The sequence below is a fragment of the Mobula hypostoma genome, chromosome 14, assembly GCF_963921235.1.
Source record: "Mobula hypostoma chromosome 14, sMobHyp1.1, whole genome shotgun sequence".
Lineage (NCBI taxonomy): Eukaryota > Metazoa > Chordata > Chondrichthyes > Myliobatiformes > Myliobatidae > Mobula > Mobula hypostoma.
Genome location: NC_086110.1, coordinates 14,447,674 through 14,465,607, shown reverse-complemented (window position 1 = coordinate 14,465,607; position 17,934 = coordinate 14,447,674). Strand labels below are relative to the sequence as shown.

General features: G+C 45.8%; 1 long non-coding RNA gene across 1 annotated transcript; it reads left to right on the top strand.

Annotated features, from left to right (window-relative positions):
• The first annotated feature begins 1,085 nt into the window (after positions 1 to 1,085).
• Positions 1,086 to 15,255, top strand: LOC134356447 (uncharacterized). Its single transcript, XR_010020353.1, has 3 exons — positions 1,086 to 1,134; positions 9,568 to 9,765; positions 15,050 to 15,255. It is a non-coding gene; the product is annotated as an uncharacterized LOC134356447 (long non-coding RNA).
• The last annotated feature ends 2,679 nt before the right edge of the window (positions 15,256 to 17,934 follow it).

The following is a 17,934-nucleotide window of genomic DNA, read 5'->3' as shown; positions in this document are numbered from 1 at the left end:
TTGCCTGGGGACCTCTGACGCAGAGGCACTGGACACACAGACTGTGAGTAATCACAGAGCCTCCTCTTCAGTCACCCTTTGGAAGGGGAAACCCACCCGGTTCTGAGGTGGTAAAGCTGCTGCCTCTCTCCCCGGAGCATTTCCCATAACCAGCTCCGATAAACAGGAGGGAACTGTAGGTCACACTGACTACTTGCAAGAAATCCACTGCCCAGCTTTCACTGTCAAGGTCTGCATTACAGGCATCACAGTTCTGTCTATGAGGGCAGTCTTCTGTACTGTTACATGCAATAAAATGAATAAGGGAAAGTCATCATAAAATTATCTTTTTCCTCTTTTTGCTTTGATTCTAATATTTTATGACATCATCCTGCATTAGAGGCTGTGGCTCATGAATCGATAACTCAGTTGGACAGTCTTTTATAAAATCCCATTGCTCTGGTTGCCATGGGGAGGGGATGGATAAAGCGTCAATAAACCAAACCAAGCAATAGTTCCCTTTCAGTTAGTTCATTCCTGGGATTTGGACGTGGTGGGCAAGGCCAGCATTTAATGCTCACGCCTCATTGACTTTCCATTGATTGGCATCTGGCTTCTCTAAGTGGGCAGTACACACTGTTGTGGGTCAGACCGCACGAAGGTAGCAGATTTCTTTCCCTGAAAGACAAGACATTAGGAATAACATTGTGAATAAAGAAGCTATTTGCTGGTTTCATGACTGGTACAATCTTTTGTTAAAATATCAAATTATTAAAGTTCCTGTGATGGGATTTGAATATCTATAGATCGGTGATTTGGGCCTCTAAATTACCAGCCCATTAACCTGACCTTTATGTTAAGATCCCAGTGATACTGTATATATGTGTCCCTTAAATCTACATTTAAGAAAGGGTAATCCTTTGAATTACTATTCTACCGAAACAAGGCTGTTGCTACTATAACTGTAACTAATGACCTGGTCACTTTGTGTTGTGCTATTTTATCACGCCCTCTTGATGTTACACAGCTTGTTGCTATGGCTACAGGAAAAACAGAAAATAACATCCCTTCACTTTAAAGGAACATTTTGTAACTGAACGGGAACAGCAGAACTTAGTGGAGAGATTCTCAAGACAACGGCGAAAGAGCTCAAAGGTGAGAACAGTGATTCCTCCTTATTTAATACATTAACTATAGCCGGATAGGGTAGGGCTTGTACAGAATGAAAGATTAAGGAGCATTGATTTGTTTTCAGAGTTTTTGCTATTTCAGATTATTTTATGCTGAGTTTGATCGTTTTATATCTCTTCCTTCCAAGATTTGTGCCATTGTCTCAGTTTTTCATGCGTTGTAACACTTCCACCAACATTTGCTGAAATGTGTCCCAGTTCCCCCAGGTCACGGTCCTTTGACCCCAGTGTTGTGTGTAGTTAGTGAAGTGATGGTGTAACACAATGAAAAGAAATTGCTTCCCTCTGGTTTGCATCAGAATCAGGACATCGCTAAGCATGAATGTTTTTGACGTCCCATCACTGTTGTTATACAACAGGGGTTCCCAACTTTTTTCATGCCATGGTCCAATACCATTAAGCAAGGGATCTATGGACCCCAGGTTATACAACAAACTAGACCATATTAAAAGGAGCCGCAAACAGCAACCAAATCATGACAGATTTTGCTTTTGATGATAACTAAGGTAATAACTCTTCGAGGCTTCAGAGGAGAGAGGCCTCAGTCAGAGAAAGCAAAGAAAAGAAAAACCCCAGATTAAGTTTTTTTTCTCCTTCCCTTCTTATATCTGCTCATTTAGGACAATAGACAATAGACGATAGGTGCAGGAGTAGGCTATTTGACCCTTCGAGCCAGCACCGCCATTCACTGTGATCATGGCTGATCATCCACTATCAGTACCCCTTTCCTACCTTCTCCCCATATCCCTTAACTCCACTATCATGAAGAGCTCTATCAAACTCTTCCTTGAAAGCATCCAGAGAATTGGCCTCCACTGCCTTCTGAAGCAGAGCATTCCACAGATCCACGACTCTCTGGGTGAAAAAGTTTTTCCTCAACTCCGTTCTAAATGGCCTACCCCTTATTCTCAAACTGTGGCCTCTGGTTCTGGACTCCCACAACATTGGGAACATGTTTCCTGCCTCTAGTGTGTCCAAGCCCTTAATAATCTTATATGTTTCAATCAGATCCCTTCTCGTCCTTCTAAATTCCAGTGTATACAAGCCCAGTCGCTCCAATCTTTCAACATAGGACAGTAGAGATGCCAGGCAGAATAGTTGAATGCTCCTCTTATGGAAGTGTTGTGATCTCAGGATTGCTTCCCATGCCATATGCTAGTGAGGCCTGAACTAGGAAGATTATATAGTTTAATACGTGAGTTGGTGTAGGAGGGAGGGCATCAAACTTTTGGAGCATTAGACTCTCTTCCAGGGGAGGTGGGACCTGTACAGAAGGGACGACTTGCACCTGAACTGGAGGGGGAATAATATCCTAGCGGGAATTATTTGTTTGTTAATGCTGCACAATGGGGTTTAAACTAGAGTTGCAGGGGGATGGGAACCAGAGTGCCAGAAGTTAGTGGAGAGGTTGTGGAGGCAGATGTTGGTAATACCTCAGACAAAGTTAGGAATCAAAAGGTTGAGCATGGTGCGGCTAGTATCCAGAGCTGCATATATTTCAATGCAAGAAGTATTGTAGGAAATGTGGATGGTGGTGCTGAAGATGAGGTGCTGGGCTTAGAAACAGTGGCAATGTATAATGAGGAGAGGCTGTGGATCGGGTAAAATTGCAGTCAACAGGATAAGTTGCAATGTAAAAGGCAGACAAAATTGAAAAGGGTGAATACAGGACTGAAGGTGTTGTATTTGAATGCATGCAGTACACGGAATAAGGTAGATGAAGTTGCAGCACAGTAACAGATTGGCATGTATGACGTTGTAGGCATCACTGAATTGTGGCTGAAAGAAGATTATAGCCGGGAGCTCAATGTCCAAGGACAAGCAGGAAGACAGCGGGGGGTGGTGGGGGGGAGGCATTGCTCTGTTTGTAAAAAATGAAATCAAATCATTAGAAAGAGGTGACGTAGGGTCAGAAGGTGTTGAATCATTGTGGATAGAGCTAAGGAACTGCAAGGGTAAAAAGACCCTGATGGGAGTTGTACACAGACCCCCAAACAGTGGCAAGGGTGCGGTCTGCAAGTTACAATGAGAGAGAGAAAATGCATGTCAAAAGGGCAATGTTACGATAGACATGAGGGATCTGAATGTGCAGGTAGATGGGAAAATCAGGCTGGCGCTGGATTCAAAGAGGGGGAGTTTATAGGAAGTCTATGAGAGGGCTTTTTCAGAGCAGCTCATGAATAAGCCCATTAGGGAATCAGTTATTCTGGATAGGGTGTTGTGCGATGAACCAGAATTGATTAGAGAGCTTAAGGTAAAAGAACCCTGAGGGAAAGTGATCATAATATGATCGAATTCACCCTGAAATTTGAGGAAAAGCTGAAGTCAGATGTATCAGTATTACAGTGGAGTAAATTACAGAGGCATGAGAGAGGAGTTGGCCAAAATTGATTGGAAAAGAACACTGGCAGGGATAATGACTGAGCAGCAATGGTTGGAATTTCTGGAAGCAATTCAGAAGGCAGAGGATATATAGATCTCAAAGATGAAGAAGATGACACAATTGTGGCTAACAAGAGAAGTCAAAGCCAGTATAAAAGCCAAAGAGAGGGCAAATAACAGAGCAAAAATTAGTGGGAAGCGAGAGGACTGGGAAACTTTTAAAAACCAAAAGAAGGCAGCTAAAAAGTCATTAAGAAGGTAAAGGTAGAATATGAAAGTAAGCTAGCCAATAATATTGAAGAGGATACCAAAAGTTTCTTCAGATACATGAAGTGTAAAAGAGAGGTGAGAGTGGATATCGGACCACTGGAAAATGATGCTGGAGAAGTAGTAATGGGGGACAACAAAATGGCAGATGATTTGAATAAGTATTTTGCATCAGTCTTCACTATGGAAGACTCTAGCAGTATGGTGGAAGTTCTAAGTGTCAGGAGTCGTGAAGTGTGTGAAGTTACCATAACTAGAGAGAAGATTCTTGGGAAACTGAAAGGTCTGAAGGTGGACAAGATGGTGTGCATGCCAGGGTTCTGATGGAGGTGGCTGCAGAGATTGTGGAGGCATTAGTAATGATCTTTCAAGAATCATTAGGTTCTGGAATGGTAACAGAATACTGGAAAATTATGAATGTCACTTCACTCTTCAAGAAGGTGGAAAGGCAGAAGAAAGGCTACTTAGTCTGACCTTAGTGGCTGGGAAGATGTTGGAGTTGATCATTAAGGATGAGGTCCCAGGGTACTTGGAGGCACATGATAAAACAGGCTGTAGTCGGCATGGTTCCCTCAGGGGAAAATCTTGCCTGACAAATCGGTTGAAATTCTTCAAAGAAATAACAAGCAGGACAGACAAAGGAGAATTGGCTGATGTTGCGTGCTTGGATTTTCAGTGTTAATGTTTTAGATCATTGATCGTTCATCAGGAGACTTCTGACACAAAGGTTTGAAACAGAAGCATTAATACTGTTTCTCTCTCCCCATAACCAGACTCAGCCCTCTGCTGTTCTGCACCTTCCTGGCGTTGCTCAGATACTGAGCAATGAGAGAGGGAGGGATGGAGGGCGAGAGAGAGAGGGAGAAGGAGGGAGGGCAAGACAGAGGGGTAGAGATATGGAGGGTGAGAGAGAGGGAGAGGGATGGAAGGTGAGAGAGAGAGGGAGGGAAGGCGAGAGAGAGAGAGAGGGAGGGAGGGAGGGCGAGAGAGGGGGAGAGGGAGGGAGGGCGACAGAGGGTTGGGAGGGAGGGTGACAGAGAGAGGGGAGGGAGGGAGGGTGAGAGAGAGAGGGAGAAGGAGGGAGGGCAAGAGAGAGGGGAGAGGGAGGAAGGGCGAGAGAGAGAGGGGGAGGGAGGGTGAGAAGGGTGAGGGAGAGAGGGAGGGAGGGTGAGAGAGAGAGGGAGGGAGGGTGAGAGAGAGGGGGAGAGGGAGGGAGGGCGAGGGAGGGAGAGAGGTCGAGAGAGGAGGGAGGGAGGGCGAGAGAGAGGGGGAGAGGGAGGGTGAGAGAGAGAGGGAGGGAGGGTGAGAGAGAGGGGAGAGGGAGGGAAGGCGAGGGGGGAGGGAGGGTGAGAGAGAGGGAGGAGGGAGGGCAAGAGAGGGGGAGAGGGAGAGAGGTCGAGAGAGAGGGGGAGGGAGGGAGGGCAAGAGAGAGAGAGGGAGGGAGGGCAAGGGAGGGGGGGAGGGAAGGAGGGCAAGAAAAAGGGGGAGAGGGATATCTGCAGCCTGGGAAATTGATTTGTTTTTTTTTTGGGTAACTTTTCCTCATTATTTATTTTTGAACCACATCACCAGTAGCAAAGGAAGAAGTGTTGGACTTGCTGGAGTTTTTAGATGCAGGTAAATGAAATGGATCTGAACCTCTCAGAGAGAATTAGCTGGGATCAAGACACTCCATCCAACAATCCACTTTGAGACTTTTTTCCAGTTACCATATCTGCCTCCCCTATTCAATTCTTCCTCAATCTTCTCTGATTTCCCTCTGAATGTACCTAGGCTAATGCTGCTGGCTCCAGAAAGCCCATCGTTTCTGAGAACCTGTGATTAATCTGTGCCGAGAGGATTTACAGCAGACTGTCTGATCTAGCAGAGCACGTCGGTCAACTGCTATTTATGATCCTGCAACAACTACACGGAGGTAGAGTTTCACCTCTAGTGCACGGCTGTTAAGGACTGCCAGGACAGAGTGCAGGAAGCAAAATCCGGATGGATGCCTCCCACACCAGTGACCCATTCTGCCCAAATCTTCTCCCACCGACTGGTGTTAAACATTCCTTTCCACCCTGTGGTGGTGCAGGCTTCTCCCTACTGATGGCTCATGTTGTGAGTGGATAAGGGGAGAGGATCAGCAGCTCAGGTGGGAGGGATGACACTGGTCTGCTTCAGACCTGACCTCTAGGATCAAGGACCAAGTCTTGTTCCTCTTTCACATTCACATGTGTTAGGGATTTGCTGTGGCGTGTTGGCATGACAAGCAACAAAAACCAACATTCAACAATGATTAGAATGAAGAATTATATAAGAAACTGGTTAAAGTAGAGATATGATGTAAAGTGCGCATAAATACACCAATACCACTGTGTACTGACAGTATCAACAGCATTATAAGAAGTGGTTTCAATTGTGAAGTTCACACAGTCACTCCGTGACCACAAGTATGTCCTCCTGCTCCCCAAACACATGCAGGTTAGCCGTCATCGTGGCTATCCCTCGAGGTCGAGGATGATGGTCTTCATTCTGAAGAAGTGGCCCACAGAGTGAAGATGCCTGTGTGTGTATTTGTTTAACGTGTACTTGATGTTGCACTCCAAGAAGCACACGATACTTCACAAATCAGCCAACTGATTCCAATGGCTTGGAAACCACGACGATTGGAGCTGATGGATTTGTTGCAGCCTTCATCCGCCTTCACAGCCGTTGAGTTCGAAGTAACTTCGTCTGCCTGTTCCACCATTGAGGTCTTGGTTGGATTGTTCTTTGTCAGGGACCTCACCCTCGACCTTACCGCCATGGGTGACCCTACCAGGAGCACAGCTCCAGATGGCATTGCTCTCGGGATCACAGGACCACACAATCTTCTCCACCACCACAAGGTGACAATCCATGGAGAAGGCAGGTTAGCAGGTTAATGGGCAGCTGCAAATTGCCCCTGGGGTGTGAGTGAGTGGTGGAAGCTGCAGCAAGTTGATGGGAATGTGACGAAATAAAAAGGGGTGAGAGCAGGTGCTTGGTGGTTGGTGTAGCCTTGGTGGGCCAAGGGGCTGTTTCCTGTGCTGTGTATTCATTGCTTCTTAAACCAGGACAGACATTGGCAGCAGTCGGCATGCAGCTGATGCCAGGTGATATCATTGGCAGCAGTGACCATGCAGTTGATGCCAAGTAATGTTGTTGGCAGCAGTGACCATGCAGTTGATGCTGGGTGCTGTACACACTTATGAGATGTACATACTTGGTACATCAGAAAGCAAATGATACTTGGAGGGAAGCTAAATGCAGATAAAATGGCCAATGCTTTCTGAACGTCCTGTCCTTATGTTACACGTGTTAGCTTAGGGAGTCCTGTTGTTAAATATATGCCAGCCAATCTGCTACTTCAGCCATGTTGATGTGGAAGTAATAATGAAGAATGCTAGCTGTACTCTGGAGATCCAGCAACAGTTTGTAGGGAGAAGTAGTGCACGTGTTAGAAACAGATGTTAAGAGTAGACACAGTTACAGCCCAGACTGAGGACCCTGCAGCCTTACTTATTTTGAAATATTTTTGTTTACTTAGAGAAGGGCACGGCAGCAGGCCCCTTTCCTTCGCAGTGAGCCTGCACTGCCCAATTACAACCACGTGACTGACTAAGCTACTAACCGGTACATCTTTAGTATGTGGGAGTTAACTGGAGCACGCCAAGGAAAGCCACACGGTCATGGGGAGAAGGTACAAACTCCTTGCAGACAGCGGCAGCGATGAACCCAGGTCACTGACACTGTACGGCATTACACTCTTGTGTCAATGGAAAAGAAGTTACCAGTTCAGAGGGATAAGTAATTTCCAGGAAGTGATTGCACTTAGAGAACTGTCTGTCATTGAGCAGAGCAATAAATATGTTCAAACATGAATCACATCTAGTTTCATCCAGTAAATTAAATCAGAGTCTCAGTAAAATGAGGAGTAGGCTCAGATCTACTCTCCCCATCACGTTTGAACTTGCATCAGTTTAGAATCCATTCTGTTTAGAAAAGCTGTAGTTCTTTTCCTCCCAGAACACATTTATTAGGTTATCCTCAATAGCTTTCAGTTGGTAAAAGGTCAAAATAATGAAGGTACAGTTTATTTCCAGTGCAACGATCAATGACTTGGTGATCTCCTAATCCAACCCTTATTGTCCTGCTAGTCTCAAGGACTGACTTCCACTGCCCCGCTGGGGTTCTGGTGAAATCTTCTCTTCAGTGCTGTCCTCCGGGTCTGACCCTCTCTCCATTTCTGCTGAGCTGATTAGATTAGATTGGATTCAACTTCATTGTCATTGTGCTGAGTACAGATACAAAGCCAATGAAATGCAGTTAGCATCTAACCAGAAATGCAAAGAATAGTGTTATTTACAAAATAACTGCGAATAAAAAGTAAGTGCTACAGCACACAAATATAAAAGTACTGAGACAATACAATATGGGTGCAAAGCTGCTTAGCTCTGTGATGAGAGATTCAGCAGAGTCACAGCCTCAGGGAAGAAGCTCTTCCTGTGTCTGCTGGTGCAGGAGCGGAGGCTCCTGTAGCACCTACCGGACGGGAGGAGAGTAAGAAGTCCATGGTTAGAGTGAGATGCACCCTTGATAATGCTTTTCCCCCTGCCCAGGCAGCGTTTATGGTAGATGTTCTCAATGGTGGGCAATTGGGTGGCGATAATCCGCTGGGCAGTTTTCACCACACGCTGGAGTGCTTTGCGGTCCGATACGGGACAATTGCCATAGCAAGCTGAGATGCAGTTTGTGAGTATGCTCTCAATGGTACAGCGGTCAAAGTCTGTCAGTATCCTGGGACAGAGGTGAGCTGTCTTGATGTTCCACAGGAAATAAAGGGGCTGTTGCGCCTTTTCGATCAAGATGGAGGAGTTCCGGGACCAGGTGAGATCCTCAGAAATGTGGACACCAAGGAATTTGAAGCTTGCTACACACTCCATTACAGCTCTGTTGATGTAGCTGGGGACATGAGTGTGGCTCCTAGCATGCCTGAAGTCCACAATGATCTCCTTGGTCTTCTGGGTGTTGTCGGCACACCATGTGGCCAGGTGCTGGACCTATGCTTCCCTATGCTTCTCTGCTGACAAACGAACAGCAAGCTGTTCACACTCTCTGTGGATCTTGAATAAATTCAGCTTTTCACTGGAAAGGCGGTGAAATAAGGTTTTTACACTCAGTAGCCACTTCATCAGATACTCCTCTACAGCTGCTCATTAATGCAAATATCTAATCAGACAATCATGTGGCAGCAACTTATTGCATAGAAGTATACAAGCATGGTCAAGAGGTTCAGTTGTTCTACAGGCCATATGTCAGAATGGGGAAGAAATGTGATTTAAGTGACTTTGACCATTGGTGCCAAATGGGGTAGCTTGAGTATCTCAGAAACTACTGAACTTTTGGGATTTTCGTGTGAAACAGCCTCTACGGTTTAAAAACATCCAAACTGTGTCAGTTCTGTGGGTGAAAACATCATGCGAATGAGAGAGGTCAGGCTGGTTCAAGCTGACAGGAAGGTGTCTATAACCCAAATAACCACACGTTCCAACAGTGGTGTGCAGAGGAGCATCTCTGAACGCACAACACATTGGACCTGGAAGTGGATGGGCTGCAGCAGCAGAAGACCACCAGCACACACTGAGTGGCCTCTGCATTAGATACGGGAGGGGTCTGACAGTGGCCTTGTGCATTTCCGGCAGTAGGCTCTGCAGTAGACGACTTCATTTCTTTCTGTATTCATCAGGAAGATGGCTGAGGGAGGCACAGTGAACATGCAAATGCTACATGAGTCATTCAAGAAGTTTGTGGCCTGTGGAGACTCCAAAGCCACCGGCAATGAAATGACCGAAAAAAACTGGGCCAAGCTGTGCAAAGACTGCAAAATCATTGATGGCAAAAACATCACCTCAACAGACGTTGACATAGCCTTTTTGAAAGTGAAGTAAGTAGCTGATAATGTACAAATCAGAAATACACCACTCCCTGCATTGACTAATTATGTATTGCCCACATGGCCGAGCTGAGTCTTTTGACAAACTTCCGCGATACGAAATACTACTTTTAAATTTGATAAGGCTATGCTTGTTCAGTTGAAACAGCTGAAAGGAAGACCCATTGTTTACTCTTTTACCAGTGCTAAACATTTGTAAAAGTATCAACCAGCTGCTATAAGAGGAACACTGTGGCTCCATCCACAACAAGCAGGATTTTCCACTGGCCAACCACTTTAATTCCAATCCCCATTCCCAACCCAACATGTCGGTCCGTGGCCTCCTCTACTGCCACAGTGAGGTCACTCTCAGGTTGGAGGTGCAACGTCCCATAATCTCTCTAGGTAGCCAGATGCATAAACATCCATTCCTCTGATTCCCTTTAATTTCTGCCTCCTTCCCCTTCTCTCTTTTCCCATTCTCCATTCTGGTTCCATCCTACCCCTCCTCTTCTCCCCTGCCTATCAAGAGCAAGAAGATAGGACGTGAGAGAACAGGACAAATCAGGTGTGACAGTGGATAAGGGTGTATGGAACCAGAGGAGATGGCAGAGGTACTTAATGAATACCTTGCTTCAGTATTCACTACAGAAAAGGATCCTGGCAATGATAGGGATGACTTGCAGCAGACTGAAAAGTTTGAGCATGTAGATATTAAGGAAGAGGATGTGCTGGAGCTTTTGGAAAGCTTCAAGTTGGATAAATCACCAGGACCAGACGGGATGTACCCCAGGCTACTGTGGGAAGCAAGGGAGGAGATTGCTGAGCCTCTGGCAGTGATCTTTGCATCATCAATGGGGACGGGAGAGGTTCTGGAGGATTGGAGGGTTGTGGATGTTGTTCCCTTATTCAAGAAAGGGAGTAGAGATAGCCCAGGAAATTACAGACCAGTGAGTCTTACTTCAGTGGTTGGTAAGCTGATGGAGAAGATCCTGAGAGGCAGGATTTATGAACATTTGGAGAGGCATAATGTTATTAGGAATAGTCAGCATGGCTTCATCAAAGGCAGGTCATGCCTTACAAGACTGATTGAATTTTTTGAGCATGTAACTAGACATATTGATGAAGGTAGAGTCGTAGATGTAGTGTATATGGATTTTAGCAAGGCATTTGATAAGGTTCCCCATGCAAGGATTATTGAGAAAGTAAGGAGGCATGGGATCCAAGGGGACATTGCTTTGTGGATCCAGAACTGGCTTCCCCACAGAAGGCAAAGAGTGGTTGTAGACGGGTCATATTCTGCGTGGAGGCCGGTGACCAGTGGTGTGCCTCAGGAATCTGTTCTGGGAAACTCTACTCTTTGTGATTTTTATAAATGACCTGGATGAGGAAGTGGAGGGATGGGTTAGTAAATTTCCTGATGATGCAAAGGTTGGGGGTGTTGTGGATTGTGTGAAGGGCTATCAGAGGTTACAGTGGGACATTGATAGGATGCAAAACTGGGCTGAGAAGTTGCAGATAGAGTTCAACCCAGATATGTGTGAAGTGGTTCATTTTGGTAGGTCAAATATGATGGCAGAATATAGTATTAATGGTAAGACTCTTGGCAGTGTGGAGGATCAAAGGGATCTTGGGATTCGAGTCCATAGGACACTCAAAGCTGCTGCGCAGGTTGACTCTGTGGTTAAGAAGGCATACAGTCCATTAGCCTTCATCAATTGTGGGATTGAGTTTAAGAGCCGAGAGGTAACGTTACAGCTATATAGGACCCTGGTCAGACCCCACTTGGAGTACTGTGCTCAGTTCTCGTCACCTCACTACGAGAGGAATGTAGAAACTATAGAAAGGGTGAAGAGGAGATTTACAAGGATGTTACCTAGATTGGGGAGCATGTCTTATGAGAATAGGTTGAGTGAACTCGGTCTTTTCTCCTTGGAGCAACAGAGGATGAGAGGTGACCTGATAGAGATGTACAAGATACTGGTAGGCATTGATTGTGTGGATAGTCAGAGGCTTTTTCCCAGGGCTGAAATGGCTAGCACAAGAGGGCATAGTTTTAAGGTGCTTGGAAGCAGGTACAGAGGAGATGTCAGTGGTAAGTTTTTTTTACGCAGAGAGTGGTGAGTGCGTGGAATGGACTACTGGCGGCTGTAGAGGCAGAAACGATAGAGTCTTTTAAGAGGCTTTTGGATTGGTACATGGAGCTTCGAAAAATAGAGGGCTATGGGTAAAGCCTCAGTAGTTCTAACATAGGGACATGTTCAGCACAGCTTTGTTGTCATAAGGAGGCGGCTGGGAATGGACCTAAGTGCAAGACACAGACAGGACTAGGATACAAGTAAACACTTTCTACAGGTTGTCCTCTTTTGTGACTGTCCCCCACTTTTCCTACGCTACATTGATGACTGCGTTGGTGCTGCTTCCTGTACCAGGCTGAGCTCATTGACTCCATTTGCCAGGTCCAGTTCTGACTCCTCCCTCCGCTTTTTTGATCTCACTGTCTCTATCTCTGGAGACAGCTTACCTACTGATGTCCATTATAAACCCATGGACTTTACCTAGACCAGCGGTCCCCAACCACCGGGCCGCAAAGCATGTGCTGCCGGGCCACGAAGAAACGATGTGATTTGGCGATGAGTCAGCTGCACCTTTTCTCATTCCCTGTCACGCCCACTGTTGAGCTTGAACGCACGCGCGGTCATTACCCACGCGTTATCCATGTCAGCGCGGGAAGGAGATCAACTCCTCGAGCTTGCAAATGACGGCGGGCTGAAAAGTATGTTTGACATAACATCTCTGCTGGCATTCCGGATCAAAGTCAAGGCTGAATATCCTGAGACAGCCACGAAAGCACCGAAAACGTTGCTTCCATTTCCAACATATCTCTGCAATGAGAACAACGAAAACTAAATTGCGGAATAGACTGGACATAAGGAACCCCCTTTGAGTATCGCTGTCTCCCATCACCCCTCGAAAGGACTGTCTTGTTGCAGGGAAACAAGTCCAGGGCTCCCACTGATTCAGCGATATTGGTGTGTTGCAATGATTTTATATGTTCATATGGAGAAAATATGTGCTGTGTGTTTAATATCCAAACGTTACTTAAAATGTTATGATGCTATTGACTTATATAACCATATAACAATTACAGCACGGAAATAGGCCATCTCTGCCCTTCTAGTCCGTGCCAAACGCTACTCTCACCTAGTCCCACCGACCTGCACTCAGCCCACAACCCTCCATTCCTTTCCTGTCCATACACCTATCCAATTTTTCTTTAAATGATAATGTCGAACCTGCCTCTAGCACTTCTACTAGAAGTTCGTTCAATACTTACTTCAAGCTCCCCTGTCCTCCCCGGTAATTGCCTTATCGCTATATTCATGCGAGGAAAATATGCGCTGTGTGTTTAATATTAAATTCGTTAGATAAACCCTTTTAGAAACGAAATTGAATGTATTAGCCACTTATCACCTATATTCCCGTCATGATTAACACCACCCCACAGAACACAATCGCCGAAAACAATTTGTAGAGAAAAATCGGCAGGTACACGCATGCGCATTGGTGCCCGTGCAAGGCTTCCTGGTCATGGTAGTCTTTCTCAGGGTAAACACAAGTGTCCCGAATTTGACTGCTACTCTTGTCTGTTGGCAACCCTACCCACCACACCTCCCCCCCGGTCCCCATCCCAGTCAGCCGGTCCGCAAGAATATTGTCAATATTAAACTAGTCCGCAGTGCAAAAAAGCTTGGGGGCCCCTGACCTAGACTATACCTCTTCCCACCCACTTGCTTGTAACAACACTGTCCCCTTCTCTCAATTCTTCTGCCTTCACCGTATTTGCTCTCAGGATGAGGCTTTTCATTCTGGAATGAAGGAGATGTCCTTTTTTAAAGAAAGGGGCTTCCCCTCCTCCACCATCAACTCTGCTCTCAACTGCATCACTTCCATTTCACACACGTTTGCTCTTACCCCATCCTCCCGCCACCCTACCAGGGATAGGGGTCCTCTTGTCCTCACCTGTCACCTCACCAGCCTCCGCCCCCAGCACATAATTCTCCGGAACTTCTGCCATCTCCAACAGAATCCCACCACCAAGCACATCTTTCCCTCCCCCCCACCACCCCCCACTTTCTGCTTTCCACAGGGATCGCTCCCTATGCAACTCCCTTGTCCATTCATCCCTCCCCACTGATCTCCCTCCCGGCACTTATCCTTGCAAGTGGAACAAATTCCCCTACACCTCCTCCCTCACTACCATTCAGGGCCCCAAACAGTCCTTCCAGGTGAGGCGACACTTCACCTTTGAGTCTTTTGGGGTCATATACTGTGTCTGGTGTTCCCGGTGTGGCTTCCTGTATATCAGTGTTTGGGAGACTGCTTCGCTGAGCACCTATGCTCTGTCTGCCAAAACTAGTGGCCACCCATTTTAATTCTATTTCCCATTCCCATTCTGGTATGTCAATCCATGGCCTCCTCTACTGTCAAGTGAGGCCACACTCAGGTTGGAGGAACAACACCTTATATTCTGTCTGAGTGGCCTCCAAACTGATGGCATGAACATTGATTTCTTGAACTTCTGGTAATGGCACCCTCTCCCCACCCTCTACTTCACCATGCCCCATCTCCTTTCCTTCTCTCACATGATCTCCTTGCTCACCCATTGACTCCCTCTGGTGCTCCTCCCTCCTTTTCTTTCTTCCATGGCCTTCTGTTCTCTCTTGTTGGACTCCCCCTTCTCCAGTCCTTTATCTCTTTCACCAATCAACTTCCTAACTCTTTACTTCATCCCATCCCCTCCTGGTTTCACCAATCACCTGGTGTTTCTCTCTCCCCTCCCCCATCTTTCAAATCTACTCCTCATCTTTTTTTCTCCAATCCTGCCAAAGAGTCGTGGCCCGAAACGTAGATTGTACTTCTTTCCTTAGATGCTGCCTGGCCTGCTGAGTTCCTCCAGCATTTTGCGTGTGTTAGTTGGTCACACATACCTGTCTTTGGCAACAAACATTTATTGTTCCTACAGATTCCAACGTCTTAGTTTTATGGTTTCCCCACAGGGATGTGAAGATCTCCATGGTGAAAGGTGATACTCAAAATATGGGTAAATGAATGTGCAACAAAATTTGAAGGGGACCTATCATCTATGAATAAAAGGGAAATTTACCAACTCCAGAAGCTTTGGTTTTTGGCATTACCTTTTGTTACATCAAAGACATCTCAAGCTATTTTACACTCAATCAAGTGTTATTTGCAACGCTAATCATGATGTTTTTTCTTATTATTCATTTACCAGATGCATTCCTGAATGCCTTCGAGAAGATGTTGGTGTTTTATCTTCTTGAGTCGCTGTCTGGTGAAGATGCTTCCAGGAATTAGACCCAGCATGGTCTTCCATGAAGGTGCTGGAGGTGTGGAAAGCACCATGCAGATGGGTTTCCAATCAGATTTCCAATTTGCCTTGCTTGGTGTTGACCTGCTGTGTTGTTGGAGTTTTACTTAGCTGGGCAAGTAGAGAATCTTGCACTAAACTGTATACTTATACCGTGCTGAAAGGGCATTGAGATGTCAAAAAGTAAACCACCTGCAGCAGGCTGCCTGGCTACTGATCTGCACTGAAGCCACTGGATCCTGGCTGTTTACGTGCTCATGTAAATAATGAAGGTTTGGTACTGCTGTTGAATGTCAAAGAAAAATAATTAATCTGTCTTCAGAATCAGGTTTAATATCACTGGCGTATGTCACGGTAAATCTTTGTTTTGAGGCAGCAGCACATTGCAATACATAATAATGAAATCTATAAATTACAATAAGAAATATAAAACATTAAATTATGTAAGTAGGATAAAACAGTGAGGTGGTGTTCATGGGTCCATTGTCAGAAAACTAATGGGGGAGGGAAGATGATGCTGAGCGGGTGTTCACGGGCTCCTGTAGCAAAGGGAAGAGGACGTGTCCTGGGTGACGGGGGCCCTTGATGACAGGTGTCACCCTCTTGAGGCATCTCCTTCTGAAGGTGTCCTCGATGGGGAGGCTAGTGCCCACGATGGAGCTGGAGCAGTTTACAGCTTTCGGCAGATTTTTCTGATCCTCTGCAGTGGCCCCTCCATGCTAGATATGAGGCAACCAGTTAGAATGCTCCCCATGGTACATCTGTAGAAATGATCTAGAGTCTTTGGTAACATACAAAATATCCTCAAACTCCTTATGAAATATAGTCACTGTTGTGCCTTCTTTGTAATTGCATCAATATGTTGGGCCCAGGTAGGTCCTCAGAGATGTTGACTCCCAGGAGCTTGAAAATGCTCACCCTTTCCACTGCTGCTCCTTCGATGAGGACTGGTGTGTGTTCCCTCAACTCCCCCTTCCTGAACTCCACTATCAATCCCTTAATCTTACTGACATTGAATGCAAGGCATCTCACTCCTGTACCACCTCATCACCTTCTGAAATTCTGTTAACAATAGTTGTGTCATCAGCTAGTTTATAGATGTCATTTGAGCTCTGCCTAGACACATAGCTATGGGTGTAGAGAGAGTAGAACAGTGGGCTAAGCACACTGCTTGAAGTGTGCCAGTGTTGACTGTCAGCGAGAAGGAGATGCTGTTTCTGATCTGCACTGACTGTGGTCTCCCGGTGAGGAATACAAGGGTCCAGTTGCTGAAGCAGGTACAAAGGCCCAGGTGATGATGAGAGCTGAAGATATGACAGTGTTGAACGTTGAGCTGTAATCAATAAACAGCAGCCTGATGTAGACATTACTATTGTCCAGGTGATCCAAGGCCGAGTGGAGAGCTGGTGACATTTCATCAGCTGTACACTGCAGCATGTCCAGGTCCTTGCTTAGGCAGGAGTCTTTTGGAGCTTGTGTTCCTTATGCCTTGCTGTATCAGCTACTTCACTATTTGACGAATCACAAATAGAACTGAATACTGTACAACCATTAGAAAACATTCCCATTTTTGTTCTTCTTATTATTGGCTGCATGACTGATGAAGAAACTTTGTGCTAAAAATAATATCAGAGACTGAGTGGAATGATCCTCAGCCATTACAATTAACTACTTCTATGCTTAATTTAACTCCAACTTGGGGAAGGATCTCCCCTTAATTTCCATTCCCAATTTTACTAGGGCCTAATGCCACAATCTTCCAAAGGCCTAATCGCCTTTCACCAGAACAAGAAGAATGAGAACATTTTGAGCACCAGATGTACTTCATTTGATGGCTACAATGTGGTCTTCTCTACAGGGAAGAAATCTGATACAGGCTGGGTGCATTTTTGCAGACACTTGCATTCAATCCTCAAAGGTGACCCTAAATTTCAAGTTGCCCATTGCTTTAATTCTCCATTCCACTCTCATTCTGACCTCTCTCCCTCTCTCTCTGACACAGTTCCAATGAAGACCAATGCATGCTCCAGGAAGAGCTGGTCATTTTCCATCTAGCTACACAGCAGACGTCAGAACCTCGTGCTGAATTCTGAAGAAAGCTCATCAACCCGAAATGCTAACTCTGTTTTCACCTTCTGAGTATGACCAGCGTTTTCCAATTTTATAAAAATGCTGAAGTGTGTTGGGCAGTACCTGTGGAGAAGGAATGTTTTGGGCAGAAATGAACGGAGCTAAGTAGTTATGGCGCCCAACAGCGACTCCTTTGTTTGCATCTTCGAAAACAGTCCTATTTCCATCTTTAATATCTCTATTTTTTCCCTTTCAGGGTTCTTTTGAAGACCCTGACCTGGAGTTACACGCTGACTACAGTTCTTTGCGGGGTTCCATAAACAGCCGCTATTCAGCATCCCAAGGTCTCGGCCTAAGATCTTGGCACGGTTTCAGAAGCCTGGGATCTCAAGTAACTGGAGATGGGCGAATCAAGAGTCGGTGTCACCACAGGAGACCCATGTGTCAGTGGGGGAATCGGAACATCTGCTGTGTGCATGGGGACCCGGGATCTTTGCGGTCTCCAGGCACAGAGCTCAAAAAAAGTGATGTAATGGACTTTTAACATCGTAAGACAGTGAGCTGTTTGTTATCTCTCCCTGTCATTGGAAAATGGAATGGAGTCACCTCTTTCTCCCTTATTAGGAGAGGGAGAGACTGCAGCATGTCGAATTGTCGGGTGAACAATGTAGTCTTTGGAGTAACTGCAAGTCTGTGTCTTTGCTATTGCTTTGCTCACA